Source organism: Syngnathus scovelli, chromosome 4, assembly GCF_024217435.2.
Source record: "Syngnathus scovelli strain Florida chromosome 4, RoL_Ssco_1.2, whole genome shotgun sequence".
In the NCBI taxonomy this organism is placed as follows: domain Eukaryota; kingdom Metazoa; phylum Chordata; class Actinopteri; order Syngnathiformes; family Syngnathidae; genus Syngnathus; species Syngnathus scovelli.
In genome coordinates this window covers 11,322,768-11,341,963 of record NC_090850.1, presented here as the reverse complement: position 1 = coordinate 11,341,963, position 19,196 = coordinate 11,322,768, and the positions used below count along the sequence as shown (strand labels likewise).

The 19,196-nt window shown below is 46.1% G+C and overlaps 1 protein-coding gene across 3 annotated transcripts in view; it reads left to right on the top strand.

Annotated features, from left to right (window-relative positions):
• Positions 1-10,413: 10,413 nt before the first annotated feature.
• Positions 10,414-19,196, top strand: part of lrrc4cb (leucine rich repeat containing 4C, genome duplicate b) — a 50,365-nt gene continuing 41,582 nt past the window's right edge. Inside the window, exons 1-2 of one of the 3 annotated variants that reach the window (XM_049718014.2) lie at positions 10,414-10,989; positions 11,417-11,539. The gene's annotated coding sequence lies outside the window, so the exon portion shown is untranslated. Of the gene's footprint in view, positions 10,990-11,416; positions 11,540-15,924; positions 16,863-19,196 lie in introns of those variants that run through there. The other 2 variants (XM_049718013.2, XM_049718012.2) reach the window with 2 other exon arrangements.

The following is a 19,196-nucleotide window of genomic DNA, read 5'->3' as shown; positions in this document are numbered from 1 at the left end:
TAAGGAGTTTGCTGCCAGCAACTCGTTGCCCGAGTGTTTGCCCATGTGGTCGCCTCCACGGCTTTTGTACTTGCGCTCAGATCTACCCTGCTCGCCTTCGCCGTGCCTCCTGGTTCTCCAGTCTGCCCGTTCGCCCTCCGCCGCATTACCATCGAGCCACCCGACAAATCTATTGTTGTCTTCCATCTCCTGGACCCACCTCGCTGACCTCCTGATGGAATCCAATCCTCCCTGGCGTCACTTCACTCGCTCCACCTTCAAAGGACCAGCTCTGTTACTCCTGTCCTGGACCCTCAGCTCTCCTATTCCATTCCCCCTTTTCAATAAACACTTAAAAATCACCTCGGTCTTCTGAGTATGTTCTGCATTTGGGTCAAACAATCGGCAAAACCATGACATGAACTTAACATCACCTGCCCATGGAGGTCTTGCAATTCCTCGGAAATGCCAGACTCAACAAAATCATTTTCTTCTTGTGCTACCATTTGCACCTCTTCTGTGCAGCATTTGAAGGGAATGAGAGGAGACACTTTGAATGGTGGTGAACTAAGTCAGCTGTGGTCACCCCCACAACCATGCAAACTCCCTTTTTTTATTTGCGCGGGCTTGCGTGCGTCTGCCAAAATACCAATTGCTCTAACACTTTTCCAAGCAGAGTTAGATAATAATGCATATTTGAATGTATTCTTTTTATTTTATTTGCATTTTATTTGAATATAATTTGCAATATTAGTTGCAATTTTGGGCGGCTCGGTGGAGCACTGGGTAGCACATCCGCCTCACAGTTAGGAGGGTGCGGGTTCGATTCCACCTCCGGCCCTCCCTGTGTGGAGTTTGCATGTTCTCCCCGGGCCCGCGTGGGTTTTCTCCGGGCACTCCGGTTTCCTCCCACATTCCAAAAACATGCTTGGTAGGCCGATTGAAGACTCCAAATTGTCCCTAGGTGTGAGTGTGAGTGCGATTGGTTGTCTGTCTCTGTGTGCCCTGCGATTGGCTGGCAACCAGTTCAGGGTGTCCCCCGCCTACTGCCCGATGACGGCTGGGATAGGCTCCAGCACGCCCGCGACCCCCGTGGGGACTAAGCAGTTCAGAAAATGGATGGATGGATGGATAGTTGCAATTTTAGTTTTAGTTGCATTTTTATTTGCATAGTTGCATTTTTATTTGCATTACTTGTAAAACCATGATGTGCTAGGGAAAAAAAAACGGTCAGATTTAGAATCAGCGCAAAAATGAACCAGAAAAGTTTCTTTGCATCTCTGAGTAAAAACATTGAAAATGTAAGTTGATTGTACACTAGGACTGTACATTACTGGAGTTTGAGAGGTGATTTCTAGAGTTTAAGCAACCAACTCAGAACGCCCCAAACTTTAGCAGTTCTATCTCGTTGAACACATTTTTTACACATTAAACATCTTATTTGGGATTCCAGGTGTGCTCAGTGAAGGTTTTATGTATCTGACTCAGATTACACTCACCACATCAAATACAACAGACATGCATTGATTTGAAGCATTACTCAGTGCTGGAAGCACTGAAACCACAGAGAAGCGTCATAATTCAGAGGGTTTACTTTATTTGACATGTGCAGCGTTCATGACAAAATAACAGGACACACTAAATTTCCTTTAACTGCTGTCCTTGCACTCCTCATTGCCCAAAGCATTTGCATCTGTCACCCTCCATACATTTAGGCTTGCAGAGCTGCAGGTTCATGTGAGGAAGAAGAACTGTTGGGAACATTACCAGATTCAAGAAAATACACTACAGCCATTTTGAGAGTCTCAGTTTTTGTTTGTATGCTGATATTCCTAATAATAATGCTAAAAATGTTTTTCTGTGTGTAAATTGAAATTCCATTTACTAGATGGATGTCTTTCAACTAAAAAGGTTCCCTATTATTTTGGAACCTTTGATATTATTTTGTCGTGGACGCAAAACAATTTGGCTTGGTTTATTTAAATTGACATAGTCAGGCCACAGTCTGGTAATTTTCGTACGTATATTTTTCACAAATCTATATTATTATTCAGTCCACGTGTATTTGTTTTCAACACTGATTTTGTTCAACACTTCTACTTCAGATCCTTCAATGGTCATAGAATCTTTGAATTGAAATATGCTTTGTATTTGGTCATTTCAGATTAATTCCAAGATTTTACTAAAAAGAGAAGGATATTCCTTACATCTGCAGTAAATAATGTCACACCTTAGTGGCATAATTAACTGAACAGTTTACAGATACCAGATGGGTAATACAATGCTCGGAAACAATGTGTTAGTTAATGTGAGTTTGAAACAATAAAACAAATCACACCCATTGTTTCAGCTTGATGGGAATGATTAACCTTTTGCGTAGTTCAACCAAAACAGTCCTCTAGAGCAGCATCATTTGTGAGAGGAATGATATAAGAAAATGTGAATCTGGTGAGTGTGTGTGTATGTGCATGTGTTTTTTTTCTCAAGTAATATTCAAAGTGTTCGTTCAAACTGTGTGGGAGGATGAACCTTAATGGACAGTGCTTTCCTTTTATTAGAAGCAGTTCCAGATAATTGAAGTGGCATTTTTGTGTATGCATATTATACTAAAGCGCCTTTGTGGATTTAAGAAAAACAACTCAGTGAGAGAATTAGTGTTGATGATGGTAAAAATTCTTGCTCCTGGAGGCAAAAGGACAACTTCACATTTTCAAAGTGAAGCCAAAGTTTATTGAAAAAAAAGGGTCACTTTGACTCAACAGAAATTATGGAATTTTTGAGAGAATAATGATTCCGCAATCCGACAGTTATGCTACATTCAGACCAAGGACACAATGTTGCGTGAATTTGATTCTGTGATACCAACGTAGTTCCGTCAATCATGCCATGCTACAGAGAAGATGCGGGGCCCATTCTTCTCCTCAGAAAAAATAATGCATGCACTTGGGAATCAGGTTGTCACGTGCTGGTGCCACCTGCGACGGGACCACGCCCCCCTGTCAGTGGGATCACCGTCACCTGCCACGGGTTCATGGACAGCGCTATATCAGCGCCGCCAGCGCAGACCCGAGTGCCAGTCTGTCCCTTGATGCTGCTTCGCTCATCATTCCCGGAGATAATTGACTCACTTGACTACTCGAAACCCTCGCAGAATCGTTGTCCTCTCCAGCCCGATCGCCGCTCCAGCGCCAGCTGTTCCCATCATCCCCTTCAAATAAAGTCCGTCGTTACGCACTTGGCTGTACTGTCCGATCCTTAACAGTACAGACTGGCCAACACGATGCAGTCAGCGAACGACGAGACGGCATTGGGCCGACTGGAGCGAGCCGAGACCGCCATCAGCAGCCTGTCCGCCGACATCCGGAACCTGATCGAGGTTGGTCAGCAACAACAGCTGCAGCAGCAGGAGATGGCCCAAGCCCTCCAGAGACTGTCGGTGGCTGCGTCCCCGGCTGTCACGGCACCCCCGCACTGCCCGTCTGCCGAGGCCAGGAGGCTCGTGGACGTCCCGGAGCCCCGCCTCGGCAACATTGAAAAGTTCAACGGCGATCCCAAGCACGTGAGGGCGTTTGTGACCAACTGTCGCATAATGTTCAGCCTCCAGCCCGTCACGTTTGCGTCAGAATCAGCCAAGGTCGGTTTCGTTCTAACCCACCTCACGGGCGAGGCGCGGCTATGGGGTTTGGCAGAGTATGAACGGATGGCCCCGGCATGCGATTCCTTCGACGCCTTCGCAGAGGAATTGCTCTTCCTGTTCGACCTGGGATCCGCCGCCGAAGACGCCGCCGAGGAACTGGCGACGCTGCGTCAGGGTAGCCGATCGGTCGCGGAGTACGCCCTTAAATTCCAGACGTTGGCCGGCAGCAGCGGATGGAACGCGCCAGCGCTCGTCAGCACGTTCCTAAACGGCCTCGCGGATTATATGAAGGACGAACTGGTGTCGTACGATCGCCCGCGAACCCTGAAGGGCGCGATGGACTTGGCGGCCCGAGTAGACCGGCGGATCCGGACGCGGCGGCGCGATCGGGAGAGGAGGTCCCCGCGGAATCCGCGTGGCCACATTCCTCCGTCTGCTGGGGACCCGCCCACCACTCCACCCGCCGAGCCCATGGATCTGGGAGGGGCTCGGGTCTCCTCGGAGGAGCACCGTCGACGCCTCTCGCTGGGCTTGTGTTTTTACTGTGGGGAGGGGGGGCCATCGGGTGGCGGGGTGCCCGCTAAAAGGCCGGAGCTCACGCGGCGTCGGGGGATCCGCGTGAGCTCGACCAGCACCGGCTCTCCCAGTCCCAGCACGCTCACGCTGCAGGCACGTGTCCAGCTTGCGGGGGGCGACCAGAACGTGGCAGCCTTGGTGGATTCCGGCGCGGAGGGGAACATCATGGACATTAGCCTGGCGCGTCGGTGGGGTGTCGGCTTCCTCCCTCTGAGCCCGCCCATTCCCGCGCGTGCCATTGATGGCCGCCTGATTGGCGAGGTGGCGTTCGTGACAGAACCGGTTAAGGTACTGCTCTCCGGCAATCACCACGAGACCATCCAGTTTTTTCTTCTTTCCCTCCCAGGACAGCAGCTCATCCTGGGGCACCCTTGGTTGCGGCAGCACAACCCGGTGCTGGACTGGGAGGTGGGGGTTGTACGGCAGTGGAGCGAACGCTGCCATCGAGTGTGCCTGAAGGCGGCCACCAGCCCACTCGGCAGAGCCCCGCCCAGGTACAGTCCCGACATCTCCAATGTCCCAGCAGTTTATCACGAACTCAAGGAGGTTTTTAGTAAAGCCAGGGCCGCTTCTCTTCCTCCACACCGGTCCTACGATTGCGCCATCGACCTGTTGCCCGGCACCTTCCCTCCCAAGGGGCGCGTCTACTCCCTGTCCGCTCCTGAGCGCCGGGCTATGGAGGAGTACATCCGGGAGTCCCTGGCAGCCGGCATCATACGGCCGTCCTCTTCACCTGCGGGAGCGGGGTTTTTCTTCGTGAAGAAGAAGGAGGGCACGCTCCGTCCGTGTATCGACTACCGGGGAATAAACGCAATCACCGTAAAGAACCGATACCCTCTGCCTCTTCTTTCTTCCGCCTTTGAGAGCCTTCAGGGTGCCACCATCTTCACCAAGCTGGATCTTCGCAACGCCTACCACCTGATCCGCATCCGGGAGGGAGACGAGTGGAAGACGGCTTTCAACACCCCGAGCGGACACTACGAGTACTTGGTGGTTCCGTTTGGGCTCACCAACGCCCCAGCAGTTTTCCAGTCACTGATAAACGACGTGTTACGAGACATGCTGGACAAATTTGTGTTCGTTTATTTGGACGACATCCTCATCTTCTCCCGCTCGCTTCCTGAACACATCAAGCATGTTCGGGCGGTGCTGCGACGCCTCCTAGAGAATTCGCTCTACGTGAAGGCAGAGAAGTGCGAGTTCCACACCTCCTCTGTCAAATTCCTCGGCTACGTGGTGCGTGAGGGATCCATCGAAATGGACCCTGGGAAGGTGGAGGCGGTCACGTCATGGCCTGTTCCCGAGACACGCAAGCGGCTGCAACAATTCTTAGGTTTCGCGAACTTTTATCGCCGTTTTATCCGTGGATACAGCACGGCGGCCGCGCCACTCACCGCCCTTACCAGCCCCGCCTCTCCCTACAAATGGACAGAACGGGCAGAACAAGCATTTCAGGAGCTTAAGAGGAGGTTCACATCCGCTCCCATCCTCAGAGTTCCCGATCCCGACAGACAGTTCGTGGTCGAAGTGGACGCCTCGAACGTGGGTGTCGGGGCGGTGTTGTCTCAACGCAGCCGCCAAGACGATCGTCTCCATCCGTGCGCCTTCTTTTCTCGCCGTTTGTCAGCCTCAGAACGGAACTATGACATCGGTAATCGGGAGCTCCTCGCCGTCAAGTTGGCTTTGGAGGAGTGGCGACATTGGCTGGAGGGCGCCACCACTCCGTTCATTGTCTGGACCGACCACCGCAACTTGGAGTATCTGAGATCGGCCAAGAGACTGAACGCGAGACAGGCACGGTGGGCTCTGTTCTTTGACCGGTTTGAGTTCTCTCTTTCCTACAGACCGGGTTCCCGTAACGCGAAGGCGGACGCCCTGTCGCGTTTGTTTCCTGGTGGGGAGGAGGGACAGGGTCCGCCTCCCACTATCCTCCCGAGCTCGGTTCGGGTGGCGGCTCTTACATGGGAGATCGAACGCCAAGTGGAAGCCGCATCACGCGATCAACCCGGCCCCAGCAACTGCCCGGAGGGTCGCCTGTTCGTCCCTGAAGGCCTGCGATCGGCCGTGCTGCAATGGGCGCACGACTCACGCCTGGCCTGTCATCCCGGCGCTGCACGCACGAGGTACGTGGTGGCACAGCGTTTCTGGTGGCCCACCTGGCAAGTGGACACCAGCGACTACGTCAGAGCCTGCTCAATCTGTAACCGCTACAAGACGCCTACTCGTCCTCCGGCCGGGCTGCTTCAACCCTTGCCGGTTCCCCAGCGTCCCTGGTCTCACCTGTCGATCGACTTTGTCACGGGCCTCCCCCCCTCAGAGGGAAACACGGTGGTCCTCACGGTGGTAGACCGTTTTAGCAAGATGACGCATTTCATCCCTCTGCCTAGGCTCCCATCTGCAAAGCAGACAGCGTCCATCATGGTGCGGGAGGTGTTTCGTCACCACGGTCTCCCACGAGACATCGTGTCAGACCGAGGACCTCAATTCGCTTCCACCTTCTGGACGGAGTTCTGCCGACTCCTCGGCGCCACGGCCAGCCTCTCCTCGGGGTTTCACCCTCAGTCCAACGGTCAAGCGGAGCGCCTGAACCAGGAACTGGGCAGGTCTCTCCGATGCATGGCCGCCGGAGACCAGCGCGGGTGGGTACAACAGCTTCCCTGGGTAGAGTACGCTCACAATTCCCTTCCCAGCTCGGCCACGGGACTTTCGCCTTTCCACTGCGTCTTCGGGTACCAGCCACCCTTGTTCGCCCACCAGGAGCGTGGTGCGGCGTGCCCGTCGGCCCAGGCTTGTGTCCGCCGTTGTCATCGTGCCTGGGCGAGGGGCCGGGCCACTCTTCTCCGCTCTGTTTCAGGCTACGCCCGCCAGGCGAACAAGCACCGGACGCCGGCTCCGGAGTACAGAGTGGGGCAGCGTGTGTGGCTCTCGACGCGGGATTTGCCGCTGCGAGCGGGATCCCGCAAACTGGCGCCCCGCTTTGTTGGACCGTTCCCTATCCAGAAGGTGATTGGCCCGGCCGCAGTCCGTCTGCTCCTTCCAGACTCCATGAAGGTTCATCCCACGTTCCACGTGTCCCGTGTGCGGCCCATCCATGAAAGCGCGTTGGCGCCGGCGCCCGTTCCGCCGCCGCCGCCCCAGCTCGTCGATGGGGGCCCGGCTTACGCTGTCCGCTCCCTGCTCCGATCGCGGCGGCGTGGTCGGGGCCTACAATACCTCGTGGACTGGGAGGGTTATGACGACGCGCAGCGCTCCTGGATTCCGAGCCGCTGGATACTCGACCGTTCGCTCATCACGGAGTTCCATCGCTGTCATCCGGACCAACCGGGTCCTCGGCGCGGGCGCCCGAGGAGGGACGGGGGGGACCAGGGGTGAGGGTCCAGGGTGGTCTTGCCCACTGGTACCGGGGTCTTCTGCCCCCCGCGCCCGTCGATCCTACGTCTGGCGAGGTGTCGGACGTTTCAGCGGTGTGCTGACCCCTCCACCTGGCCACCCGGGGTAGTGCCTTCCTTTTAGTTTTTTTTTGTTTTGTTATTTTCGGTTCCTGGGGACGTCGGGAGCCGTCCCTTGTGGGAGGGGTTCTGTCACGTGCTGGTGCCACCTGCGACGGGACCACGCCCCCCTGTCAGTGGGATCACCGTCACCTGCCACGGGTTCATGGACAGCGCTATATCAGCGCCGCCAGCGCAGACCCGAGTGCCAGTCTGTCCCTTGATGCTGCTTCGCTCATCATTCCCGGAGATAATTGACTCACTTGACTACTCGAAACCCTCGCAGAATCGTTGTCCTCTCCAGCCCGATCGCCGCTCCAGCGCCAGCTGTTCCCATCATCCCCTTCAAATAAAGTCCGTCGTTACGCACTTGGCTGTACTGTCCGATCCTTAACACAGGTGGCCTGTGGTTGTGCTATAATGGGATATAATGCTAAATGCTATTGTTATACTGAATAAAATAATAGACATAAGTGATAATATTTTTCACTTTGTTAAAAAAATATTGAGAACATGTAAAAAGCAAATAAAAAACATTTCTGGCCAATACTGAACAGACCATAAGTTAAGGTGTCATTTTTATTTTCACCACAGGACAGTGTTGCCTTTAAATGTAAAATATGCATGGCAGTTGAAAACCGGATCTCTTAACTGATCAATAGAATTGATTTGCTAAGAAGAATTACATTTGAATATCATTTTGAGAAGAAAAAATATTATAATTAAGTTAGTACCATTGTTTTTCCACAGAGCATTGCCTGTCTGTTAAGAAGAGGTAGACACATAATTCTAATTGGGCCAATTGTGACAGCAATGTTTTTCTCCTTAGAGTCTTTTTTTTTTTCTTTAAACGTCTACCGTTCATCGACTTCTCTGGTGAGGCTACGAGGAGTCAAGTGCACATCACATACTTGCTGTGTGGGACTCTGTCTGGTGGATATCTGTCTTTGGGTTTAGCCATTTCAGTATTCAAACCTAAAAGAGAGAACAAGCGCAGTGGGAAAGCGGCCATTTGAATAATTGAAGAGACTCCATGGCGCTGGAGGATGCTCTCTCTTCTTTACACTCTCTGTCGCCACCATCTTTCCCCTTCCTTCGCTTTTCCAGTCTAGCTACTTGAAGTTTGTCCCAGAAAGCATCTGTGACTTGTGCGAGCAGAGCAGTGCAAGCAAGAATCCCAGTGGAATGTTGGAAAGAGATAGAAAGAAGGAAAACGGAGTAACTTCACAGTACACGTTTTGACAGACAAGTGGCTAGTGACCTAAAAGGAGGCATAAAATAAGTGACTCAATCCTTCATCTTTCTTTTACATTTTTAAAGTGGAAGTCAACCCGATATGTCAAAACCTCTTGTTTAATCTGTTATTCTAATAAATAAATGTAACATTCAAAGCACGATATTTATTCACCTGTGGGAGGCGCCATTTTTCTTTTAAAAATTCCTTAGGGTTGACTTTTGCTTTAATAACAAAACAGAGCTTTTCAGTTTGATTAAAATGACAGATAAAACCAAGGTTGTCAAGTCAAATGACGGAGGAACAATTTTAAAGTGCTCATTAAAAAAGTTCTTTTTTACTTTCTTTTTTTTCCATGTTTTTTTTTTTTTTAACATCAGAATTAATTTAGTGAAATGAAAATAAAACATTTTACTCATTATGCCAGTGTTCCTTGTAAGAATATTATGGACCACATAGCCCATTTGGTTGCTCTAGACTAGAGTAATGTGATGTTTGCAAGACTTTTATTCTCTTCTGTCTGGATCAGGTTTGCAAGAAAGCAAGGTTACAAACTGGGACGAGGGGGAAACCTCCATGAGAATGGGCACTTTACCTACAGTGCAGTCAATAATTAACTTTTTAATTAACTATTATAAAACCCAGTGAGATTAGCCTGTTTTGAGGAGGTGGGCCCCTCTCATACAAATGAGCCACTGCTCATCCTGCTCCTTTAACTGTGAGGCCCATGCACACAACCAGTTGATGAGAAGTTTACATAAATTCATCATAGACATAAATGCGCATTTGGGGGGTTAAAATTATGTATTTTAATGTTATTTTTACAGAGTGGGAGGAATAAACAATGTCAGTGATTTGTTTCAGAAGTTTAGATGTCTTTTGCTTGTGTTAAATATGTGTGGAGTGTGCCAACAACTGACAGAAGATAGTTGATGATTACGAAAAGTATTTAGTTAAAATTAAACTCCCAATGGAACGTACAACCAAATAATAGTCAGTATCTTTGTATGTATTTGTGCCCATCTGTATTATTGTACTAAAGTCAAGATAAAGTCCACACACACTTGTTAAAATGCCAGGTCTTTGCAATATAATATATTAGGCCAGTATTAATCATTAAAAATAATGAGCTAGAACCTGTACAACCCAAGGCAAAATGTAATTATTATTTTGACAGAGAAAACCTGAAAAAATAAGCAACTAGGACAGGGATCGGCAACCCGCGGCTCCAGAGCCGCATGCGGCTCTTTAGCACCCCCTTAGTGGCTCCCTGGAATTTTTGCAAAAATGCGTGAAAATGGAAAAATATGTTGTTTTTTTTGTTGTTGGTGTTTTTTTTTAAATATGGTTTTTAGATGGTAATCACGACACAACCATACTTGTGCTGTAAAAAATGTATGTATGTAAATATATTAAATATATTAAAAATACCGAATTTAAGAATGACGCCAAATAGCAAAATTGCGTCATAGCCTGCGACACAGCACAGGTGAAACAAACAGGTGTGTGAGTGATGGGGCATGGATTCAAAAGGCAAAAAGAGAAAGATTGCTGATGAGAACAGAGGGTTTAAGAAAGAATGGACTGAACTATTTGCCAATGCTGAAGCATTGCCTGCATGTTTAATTTGCAATGAGAACTTGTCAAATAACAAGAAGAGGAGTTTGGAGCGACATTTTCGGCTAAAGCATGCTAAATTTGCTGCCGATCACCCATTTGCAACTGACAGGAAAGGTGGAGAAATTTGAGGACCGAAAAAACTGTTTCAAGAAGTGGATTGCATCTCCAACCTCTACTACTGCTGCAAGTTCTGTTGCAGCCCGGGAGATAATAAAACGCGGAAAACCATTCACCGAGTACATGAAGGATTCATTCATTAAAATATCAGAGTGCCTATTTTCGGACTTAAAAACCAAACCACGATCATTCAGACAATTAAAGACATGCCTCTCCGCACAAAGAATATCACCGATCAGCAAATCAAGGACGTCAATTCAGCTCCAGCTTTCTCAATTGCCTGTGATGGATGAGTCGTGTGACGTGACCGATATCGAACAGACAGCTCTGCTATGCAGGTACGTGAACTCCAATGGGCCGCAAGAAGAAATGATCCAATTGATACCATAATTAAAAAAAATAAATAAAAATAACAATAGGCATACAACTTATGTATTGACAGTCTATGTTGCATTATAAAAGGGCTTTAGATTTTTGCGGCTCCAGACAGGTATGTTATTTTTTTTATTTTTTTTTTTTTTGGGGCCAATATGGCTCTTTGAACATTTTGGGTTGCCAAACCCTGAACTAGGATAATGTGGTTGCACCTGTGCATAACACCTTATAACTGGATAGTCAACTCTCAACTCATCTCTATTTTTAGAGTGCTTCAAACAAAACAGGGGTTCTGAACTTGTAATTTTGCAATCATAGCGTGCTTGTCAATGCGTGTTAACAAATAAATGCAGTTTTCTAACAGCACATCTTCTGTCTCATTAATTTTAGCACCGGCTTTTGAGTCTTCTTCATATCTCCATCAGGATGCATCCTTTGCCTGGGGAGCCACGGCCAGCTCCATGTTAGAGGTAAAAAAGGCAGTAGCTCCTTCAGGTTGCAGGCAAAAACGAGGTAAAAAACTCAGATCGCTTTGACATTCACTTGATATATCTTGGGCTAAAAACAGTTAATGGGATAAAAGAATATAATAGAAGAACGAAGATAAACATAATGGAATAAAATAATATAATAGAAGAACGAAAATAAATATAATGTAAATAATAATTGAGTCTGAACTGCCTCCAATTAACCCTGAGTGAAGTTCAGATTGTCGTACGGTTTTCTTGACATTTTGGTATCTGATAGCACAATTCATGCAGAGAGCTTCCTTAGGTTTCAGTCAGGAGAGGGATACAAAAGCATTTTCAAGGCATTGACACAGTGCGGACAGTCACCATCAAGTGGAGAAATATAGCATAACAGTGACTTCCCAAGAACTGGGTGTTCGCCAAAATTTATGAACAGAAGAGAAGAAAATTGGTCAGGGAGGATGCCAAGAGCCCGACAGCAATGTTGAAGGAGATGCAGGAATTTCTGGCAGGTATTGACTTTTTAATACATATATATCTGGACGATGGGGTGGGGTGACAAGACGGTAGGCTTTTTTTTTTTCCCTCTAAAGAAAAATAATGAAGCCCTGCTATATTACGCAAAACAACAATATGCGGTCGCTCGATAAAAAACAAGGATGAAATTTTGGAACGTTGTAATTCTACCGTGTGACTATGTGATACACCAAAATACAGAGTTCCTGGAGATTTAAATAATTCACAACAGCCTCAGTCGTCCACTTTGTAAAGGCTCCTAATGATGCCGGCATATGTTCACATCTATTCCAGCCCTGTGAAAAATATTTTCCCTTTTCTCATTCTGATTTTTTTGGGTTAGCCTTAGGGTTTTATCTCATCAGACAATTTAAATATCTGATAAATATTTATCTTAAATATCTGACAAACATAACAGAAGTTAACAAAGTGTAATTCTTAAATCTTGATTTATTTATTTTTTTATCAAACGAAGAATATATCGACACTTTCGTCTGCTGTCTATTGTGTATTTATTTAATCGTGTTTATTTATACATTGACACATTCGTCTGCTGTTGTTTGTTTATTCAACCACGGATACCTTTTGCATCTACGGCGGATCTATTCCCCTCACTCGTTTCGTTTGTCGTTTTTGTCCTGTCTGATGTTTACATTGTCTATCTGTTTATTTATGTATTTAATTATTAATTTAATCTCTCTCTCTCTCTCTCTCTCTCTCTCTCTCTCTCTCTCTCTCTCTCTCTCTCTCTCTCTCTCTCTCTCTCTACCTATCTACCTACCTACCTACTTACTTACTTACTAGTTTGGACCACCTTTCTGTGTAGATTTATCTTAATACAGCTACAGTAGAGGTTTTTGGAGCATGAACCTTTTTAAGGTCAAGTGGAAGTTGACTTGCTGGAGTTTTGGGGATCATTGTCCTGCTACAGAATCCAATTGCACTTCAGCTTGAGTTACAAACTAATGGACCAAAATTCTCTCACAGGATGTTTGGGTAAAGAGCCGAATTCACAGGTCTAGCAATCATAGCAATTTGACCAGGTCCTGAAGTAAAAAGCAGTCGCAAACTATCACACCACTCAGACTGTTTGCCTCTTGCTATGATATTCTTTTTCTGAAAAGCTGTATTACATTTACACCAGATGTAAGGAGACAGCAACCATCATATGCCTTTTTGTTCAATTGCTAGATTATTCTGTCATTGTTTGAAATAATGTCGAAAAATCCGGCACTTAAGGCCCATAGTCGGTCTGCTTGTATATGGAAACATCTCTCACAACAAGATCCTGACCTCAAAAACATCCTTTGGCTTCCATCCTATGACTACACCACTTTAAGCAGAAAGTGCACTTTACCAGATTCTGCTGGTCCTTCATCTACAACCTGGGCACCCTTATGTCTTCGTCTGCCTGTCCATACTTATAATATAACTGTTCATCGTTTTCAAGAGGCTTCTGTCACCGGTCTGTTGCTCATTCGTCAGTCCATGTTAAAAGAAAAGTCATAGTCCATAATCCAATTTGATTAAAATTATGGAGTGCATATATCAGAGTATCTACACCATGCGGTGCCTGGCAAAGAGCTTTCCAAAGCCTCACATACACTTATTTTATCCGTTCCTACTTGCCGCCCAACAATATGCAGCAGATACCTTTCTCCAAGGCCAAAGTTGCCTACGCAGTCACACAGGAAAAGTCCAGCGGCCCAATAACACACACACTGCAGAGAGAGTCCTATCTTATTTGGCACTCCTTTTCCTCTTGTTTCTTACACTCGAGTCAATATTCACTCGTTTGTTGTTTTCCGCTCCAAGTTCATACCCGCATGCACTCAACTTCTTCCTCTCGCACATCTGTATTTACTTTAACTAGGATCCCACTCTGTATTGCAGCCAAAGGCAGAATTCAATCCAAGTTGGTTATCGCGGTGTCATACAAAATACCATCCGGCAGCCATCAGTGGCATCCAAAAACTGAACAAACTTTCTCTGCTATAATTTTTTGCCATGATCACAACATGAGAGAGGCTAACGGCAGAGGTTTCTCTATTGGAAATAATTAACAATTAATGCTCAGTATCTGGCTAATGTAATATTCACATTCACTTAATTTACGGGCACCCATTTCCAGGTCAACATTCATATTCGCTGTGAACATAGTGAATTGGTGGATTACACAAGCAAGACAAAAGAGGGTGTTTCTGTTTCAGGCGGAAACGAAAAACAATCTTTTGCACACTTCCATGTTGGTGTGCCGAAACGGTCCGTCTGAGAGCTTGACCCGGAAAGGGACAATTACCAGACTGGACAGATGGAAAACCACTTCCGTCCGTCCTCAGTCGGTACTTTTATTAACTTTCCCGTCCCTTGCTCTTCGGCCGCAAAATGGGAGTCTGGCCGCGGTGTTATCATGCAAATGTTTTTTTTTTTTTTTTTGTTTTTTTTTAATCATCATCATCCCAAACAAATGTTCAAATAGATACAGTACCAACTGTATTAGTACCGTGTATTAGGTGAAAATGAACTTGCATACATTTACCTTATAACATGGAGGTTTTCTTGGCTCCATTGATGGGTGACGCGGGTGGGAGGTCTGGCGAACAAGGTGCTCCTGGCTGCCTCTCTGGCAGTGGCTAACAAGGTCATCAGCAGGCACGAAGCATTTTGTCTGCCTTGAAGTGTGTATGCGACACAGAGCCCCGTGTCAGGATTGTAAGTAGCTGAAATTGCTCTAATTATTTGTTTAGCTATCAAAAGTGAACTGTCTGTCTGCTTGTGGAGCTGCAACTACTTCAGCGTTGCTAAATGTCCAAAAACTACGACTAATTGCCACCAAAATTCATATTCACATTATTATTATTGTCCACTTAAAAACGTAAGAATAATTAAAAAAACAGCAAGCAATATTTTTGATTTTGCGGGGGTGATAGTGGGTTTTACTCGTACGAGCTCACTTCTGAAAAAAATATTGTGCAGAACAAAATCACTGCAGAATTTTTTTGGCGCTTGAATTTTAATGCTGACATCCTAAGACTATTATTAGTGACTATTAGTGCTACTGTTCACATCACTCAAATGTCCCTTCAATTTTGTCAAAAAGCTCAAGTGATTTCCAGATTAAAGAGGTTTGGAGGTAATCAGGCATCACCCAAGTTTGTATAAAACTAATATCATATGCCAAAATTGTCACCAGGAATGAAAGAAGTTTTTTTTTTCTCAAACTGTCTGTCTACCTCTGCAGCATGTACAAGTAGTTAGCATGCCTGCCTCATAGTGCTTTTGCTTTGGTTTAGAATTCCAGTCATTCAGTCTTCCTACCGGATTTCAAAACCATAAATATAAATCATGAAGGACACAGAAGAGACCAGACAAAGAATATATGTCGTACTGAAATTTCTTTATTGTCTTTTATTGGATTTAGTATTGGCGTAATCCAAAAGTAATTATAATGAATCAATTTAATTACATGACTGTAACTGTGGCAGTGGTTTTACGATATTAGCTACATTTTACATCATAACTAACCGAGCCTATTAGAATACATTTTTAAAGTAACACTCCGTTCAGCATGCTGAATGCATTAATCCGTGGATGACATTTTAGATGCCTGATTTTTAGACTAAAACGCCTGTAGGTGGCAACCATCCCTCATCGAGTACTCAATCGTATACGCGTGCTCGCGCGTGCTCACGCACACGCCCGTGTGCGCATATCGGCTTGATGCGTTAATGCCATTGATCCCTGATAATTGACGACCGCTGTGTGATTTAAACGGGCAGATGGAGACGCAGGCAAAGTGGTCCAAGTTAAAATGGTCCCATGGCGAGAGGCACACTTCCAGTTTGGTTGAGCGGCTCTCATGATTCCCCGTACGCTTACAAAAGCTGAGCACGTCGTCGCGCGCACATGCACGCGCCCCAAGTGTGCAGGAGGTGGGGGAAGTCGGTGGTCTAAGGTGCTTCGCTTGCACCGCACGGATGCTGCTGCCGCCACTTCGTACCTGCGGAATTATTACTAATAGCTGCGCTTATACGATCAATACATCGAATTGCTTTGGGCGGTGGGGATAGCGCCATGCAGGGGACTATCAACATTTTGTTTGATTGAAAATACAGTTTGCCAACATGCTGTGTAATTTTTGAAGCAGCGTAGACGGCAGCCTATTAATCCTGTCCCAGACGTGTGATGCTCAAGATATAGGATGGCTATCTTTAATTGTATCCAATAGGTGTTCCGACCCCCCACCCGCCTGTTTTGCTCCCATCAATGCCTTCAAGAGTTAACTGTCTCGTTTATATGAACCAGTAAAGTGGAGGGTGATTGGAGGAAAACGGCTAAAACCTAAAGAGTCCTGTTTTTGTTTGCGCGTGGAGGGTTGCGCTTGTATGCTTGTCGTTCCCCCCCCACCAAGGAACCTGTCGGTGGGAGTCAATTTTGGCTTTGACTGATTTTAGTAAGGGGGCGCCATCACAGACTCGATCCCCCCCAGCATAATCAGAAACTCTACAGGATCTTCCCAGTCTCGGTCCAGATCGGAATATCTTCAGGTCGTGGTCCCGCTAACAGTGCTGGTGCGGTGCTCCACAGATTGGCTCATCGCTATCCATGGGAACGGGTGGCGTGCATCGCAGATCCGCGCAACTCTTTTTTTTAATGTTTGGCATTTTTCGCAGGCGAGCATTCTGACTTGTGATCGAGAGGGAGACTCGGACTGGAGCAGCCTCCCCAAAAAAGCTCTCCTCACATGGAAATTTGCGCCTCGCTCGCACCGCAAATCTTCCAAAACGGGGACCAGGGCCCTGATGATTTTTCCTTCAACGCTGCCAGTTTGTATTCACTCGATAAAATGCGTAAGTACTTGATTGCATTCACTCGGATTCAGCCCACGTCCGGTGTGATCTGCAGAGATCGTGTCATATAGTTCACATTGACCGGTTGCAATGCGGAAAACGGGGCACTTAATTTGCACGAAATGAATGGTATTATACTTTTTTTTTTTTTAAATGCCTTGCTACGTCCATTTTCACCCCTGTGTGCTTTTTATATCTGCCGCATCCATTTGTGTGTGCGTATGCGTATGTGAATGCATCCCATTCGGAACGATAGATTATCTTCACTGTAGATAAATGTAGATAGGATCGGTGTGGAAGCGGGGCTATGCAACAAATTGCTGGTTTGAGCGCTTGCTGGAGGCTGTACTGATGTGTGAGACTCCCTGTTGCCAGCAGGACATCACTGCTCGAAGAGACGTACGTCATATGGTAATTCAAATTCTGTTCAGGTATTCTCAGCATACACGTTTGCAGCACAAAAAGAGCGCAGGGAATGGGCCAGACGTGGAGGGGTTCTGGAATAGGAGCGCGTGTGTGTGTGTGTGTGTGTGTGTGTGTGTTTGTTTGTGTGTGTGTGAGTGTGACATCTCGTAAAAGCTTAAGCTTGAGGTTTATTTTCACTGAATCTACACAGGCAAACCGCCTGTTTGTACAGTATGTCTATGCCCCCCTATGTGTCCTGTTTTCTCCCTGCATGCCCTCTCCCTATGGGGTGATGCAACTCAAGCAGAAATAAAGCTCCTATCTCATACTTAACACTGGCACACAACGGATTTGTGAAATATCCAGGTTGTTTAGCCAATATTCAAATGAAATTAGAATCCGAATAGAAACAATTTATCAGCATTGTGGATGCTGAAAATGTTAAATTGTTGTTTGTAGTTTGGTGTGAAGGAGCTGCATTAGGAATAAGCATCTCACAATAAACCTGCACGACTTTGTCCTCGAGTGTACACGAAATTCACATCCTTTCATTTCATTACGGCGAACAATATGCATTCCACATACAGAACACTTTGACACAATAAAACAGATTCTCAGAAATCATAAATGTGTATAAAAACAATTTGGCACCATAAATATGAAACAATCAAATGAAAAACAATAATTAATGGCCGCCTTGTGTGGCATGATGACGTATTTTCCATGTTGCTACTATCTCATCTCCACTCAATGTACAGTAATCAAATATCTTTTGGGGCCTCATGCAGCCAATCACATTAACATTCCCCCAATGATGCCACCATGGAGGGAAATTAAGATCATTGACGCACTGATGGCACAGCATCAGGGGAAACGGGCTTTTGTATTTTGCAGCGTCTGGCTTTGTACCATTTGCTCGTGCAAATGCCAGGTAACCATCATATTCTTCGATTATTCGATGTTGCTCCAGCAACCATTTTACCATTTCAAAGCACAAAACAGCAGTCAGAACATTCTGCCACAAAAATATACCTATATATTCATTATTCCGTCATGCAAATATGTATAATTGACATCTTAATATCCAATGCTAAAGGACTGCATTTATATAACGCTTTATCTATATGCCGTAAGGTATCCAAAGCGCTTTACAACGCCTCACTCACATTCACCCATTCATGAACACATTCATACACCAGTGCGGGGCTGCTGTCATGTAAGGCGCTGCCAGGGCCCACTAAGCAAATAAGGGTTCAATGTCTTGCTCAGGTACACTTTGACATCGTCACCAGGGTTGAGAATCAAAGCCACAACCTTTCACTTGGTAGACACTGAGCCCACAAAATAAAAATATGCTTTACTATTTTTCTGTAAAATATCTGACAAGAAAATCAACGGAACATAGTAATAATGGTATTATTGAAAACTTTTTTTTAGAAATTAAGGAGTGTTCGGCATCTGTTTCATTAATCATACACTTGGCTTCCTTATCCAGTGTATTTGAGAAGGGAAAAAGATAATCACATTATTAAACACATATTGTAAAATAAATGTATCACATAGAGTGTATTATTGATTGTTATTTGTTATCATCTACATTGATTCGTTGAACGGGTGGGACAACGGCCAATTGTTTTGTAATATCTCTGATAAAGTTGAGAGCCATAATTTGTAATATTTTCTCTAAGGTAACCTAGAAAAAAGTAACAAATGATATAATGGTGGTCTTTTAGGTGAATTATTTGATTGACCTGTTGTGTTGGAACCCCTAGATTTGGGTTGTTTTCGTTAATGTTATGGCTGGTGAGTGGTAGTGAGTCATGTTGAGCCATCTGGGTTAGAAAGTCAACATCCTGCTGGGAAAAGCACTGTTCAATACTATGATGATGAAAATTTTTCTCGTGTATTGAAGCTCTGAGCAACCAGTCA